Source organism: Trichechus manatus, unplaced genomic scaffold, assembly GCF_000243295.1.
Source record: "Trichechus manatus latirostris isolate Lorelei unplaced genomic scaffold, TriManLat1.0 scaffold00052, whole genome shotgun sequence".
NCBI lineage: Eukaryota > Metazoa > Chordata > Mammalia > Sirenia > Trichechidae > Trichechus > Trichechus manatus.
This window is the reverse complement of record NW_004443988.1, coordinates 14,001,310-14,004,605: the sequence shown is the minus strand read 5'-3', so window position 1 is coordinate 14,004,605 and position 3,296 is coordinate 14,001,310. Positions and strand designations below refer to the sequence as shown.

The 3,296-nt window shown below is 38.0% G+C and overlaps 1 protein-coding gene across 5 annotated transcripts in view; it reads left to right on the top strand.

The window, feature by feature from the left end:
• The window catches only part of DMXL2 (Dmx like 2), a 210,201-nt gene that overhangs the window by 59,801 nt on the left and 147,104 nt on the right, over positions 1 to 3,296 (top strand). The gene's annotated exons all lie outside the window — the stretch shown is intronic.

Sequence of the window (3,296 nt, the reverse complement as noted above, 5' to 3'; positions counted from 1 at the left end):
CTTGCAAGATTTTTGCTTCCTGTCCTCTCGACTTTATGCTCTGCAGGCCTAGAGGTCTTAGTTCCAAAGGGAGGAATGCTCCCACCTGGAGACGAATCACTGATTCCATTGAACTGGAAGTTAAGAATACCACCTGGCTACTTTGGGCTCCTTATTCCTCTGGATCAACAGGCAAAGAAGGGAGTTACCATAATGGCTGTTGTGATTGAACCTGATTACCAAGAGGAAATCAGACTGATATTACATAATGGAGATAAAGAAGAGTATGTCTGGAATGCAGGAGATTCCTTGGGGCATCTCTTAGTACTACCATGCTCTGTGATTAAAGTCAATGAAAAACTACAGCAACCTAATTCTGACATGACTACTGATGACCCAGACCCTTCAGGAATGAAGGTTTGGGTCACCCCACCAGGCAAAGAACCATGACCAGCTGAGGTGCTTGCTGAGGGCAAAGGGAATACAGAATGGGTGGTGGAAGAAGGTAGTTCTAAATACCAGTTATGGCCACGTGACCAGTTGGAGAAATGGGGACTGTAATTGCTATGAGTATTTCTGTTTTGTATGTGTGCATCTAATATTTTTGTTTCCTTCACTTATAAAATATAAGCTGTAAACAGGGCTAGTGCGTTTTCGATCGTACATGTGTTAGTTGTATCATGTTAGGCGCAAGTATGACTTTATGATCATTTTTATTCAGAGATTATGTGTGGTTTTAGGAGATGTGTACAGGTGCCAAGTTGACAAGGGGTGGACTGTGATGGTTAAGATTGTATGTCATCTTGGCTAGGCCATCATTCTCAGTGTTTTAGCAGTTGTATAACGTTGTGATCACCCCCATGATGGAATCTGCTGAGTGGTACTGACGGAGGCGGGACTTGTGGCAGCTCACCCCCCTCTCAGTTTCATCTCTCTGCCTTCTGCCAGTTACATTCTGCCTGCTTGCCTTGCCAAGGTTTTTGGCTTGTACCAGACTCAACAGTTGCCTCTTGTTGTCTCACCTCTGGTTCGTGGGACTTGAGCTAGCAGTTTACCTGTTGATCTTGGAATTCATCAAACTTCTCAGCCTGCGCGCAAGAGTCTGGTTCTCCAACCTGCTGACCTTGGGTTCGTCAGCCCCTGCAGCTACATGAATCAGGAGAAAGCTTGAGGTCTTGTCTGCTGATCTTGGAATTCATTGACCTTCACAGCCTGTGAGTAGGAGCCCCTCTCCGACCTGCCGACCTTGGGTTCACCAGCTTCTGTGGCTACGTGAACTGGGAATGGCCTCTACCCTGATCTGTGGACTGGGGACGTTTTAGCCTCTACAATTGCGTGAGCTATTTCCTTGATATAAATCTCTGTCTCTATATATATTTATACACCTTACTGGTTTTGCTTCTCTAGAGAACCCAGCCTAAGACACTGACAAATAGTCAAAACTGGAAATACATATATTTATTAAGTAATTAAAAAAAAGTGTGCATTAAAACAAGTAGTTTTGATATTTTTTATTGTATGTGAGTTTTTGAATATTTCTTTTTACATTTCCAACAAAATAGTTTAAGTTAAAATATTAGTCATTTCCATGTAATAGTATTATGAAATGGATCTCAAATTTTAGAATACTGAAGAGTCACCTGGAACACATATTAAAAATGCAGATCCCCAGGTCTCACTCTCCAAATTTCTGCTATGTCCACAGATTACACTCTGAGAAACACTAATGGAAAGAATATTAGAGTTGTCATAATTTTAGGAATGACTAATTAATACTACAGAATAGATTTATTGAGCAGTATTTAAAGTACCGTTGTGGTTGTTTGGTCAGCAGTGGTAGGGCTTAAAAATAACATTTTTCCCCCCTTGATTATAAAAAGGAAGATTATTTTTACATGATAAATGCAAGTTTTACCATTGTATTTTTAAATTCTGCGTCTAAGTAGGCATGACAACTTGAATAAATAATTTAATTGTTAAATATTTAGAAAAATATTTTAAAGAGAAGAGAATTGCCATTTATTAAATTATCATTACTTGCTAAGAGAATAATGTACAACTTACCTAAGGTTGCACAACTTTATATTGACTATGCTTTCATGAAAGGGCATTTTATGTTTATGCACTACAAAGAAATATCTAAATTTCATTTACTTAGATATTGTATTTAATGACAAAGGTCTTTGACGTTTAAACTTTTAAATCTTCTTTCTGCCTTTTAGAATGAAAATGTAAAAAAAAAAAAAGGATGGAAATTATTCAAATAAATATAGTATAGTTTAAATTTGTGGATTATTATCTGTTGACTTTTTGGGAGATGATTCTGGTTTTCTTTTAGATGTGGAGTCTGTAGGATTATGCTAATTTGCATTTCTTTCTAATATGTATTTATTTAGTTTTAGTAAACATTATACATCCATGTATAAGCCATTACAAGTGCTAAAGGCACAAAGATCATTGTGACACCAAACCTACTCTTGACAAGTTGCAGTTTAATAGGAGAGTGAGACATATAAACAGCTAACAATTCGGTATGAATAACATTTCAGTGTGAATTCAAGGTTATGACAGTAGAATGTAAAAAGTGCTGCAGGTGCTGCCAGGATCTCAGAAAAGGCTTTACAGACGAGGTGATGATTCAGCACATCTTGGTGGAAGCATAGGATTCCAGATAAAGAAGAGAGGGAAAGGACATCTTACGTATAAGAATTTATTTATAGACGTGGAGGGAGTTTCTGGGTAGTGCAAATGGTTAACGTTCGACTGCTAACCAAAAAGTTGACACTTTGAGTCCACCCAGAAGTGCCTCGGAAGAAAGGCCTGGTGATCTTCTGAAAAATCACCCACTGAAAACCCCATGGAGCACAGTTCTGCTGTTACACACATGGGGTCACCATAAGTTGGAGTTGACGTGATGGTAACTGGTATAGACATGGAAGGAAACCTAAGAGAGCATGCTTTGTTTGGGTATGGCAAGCAGCTCAATATGGTAGGAGAAATAGTAAGTTACTGGAAATTATTTATGTATTTACTTTTTAATTTTTTTATTTTTATTTTTTGTAGTTTAGATGAAGGTTTACAGAACAACTAGTTTCTCATTAAACAGTCAGTACACATATTGTTCTATGACATTGGTTAACAACCCCACGACATGTCAACACTCTCCCTTCTCGACCTTGAGGACCTTTTCTTTTGGTGAAAATATACATAGCCAAAGTTACACCGTTTTGAAAGTTTCTACATGTACAATTCAGTGACATCGATTACATTCTTGCAGTTGTGCTGCTATTCTCACTGTCCTTTTCCAAATTATTCCA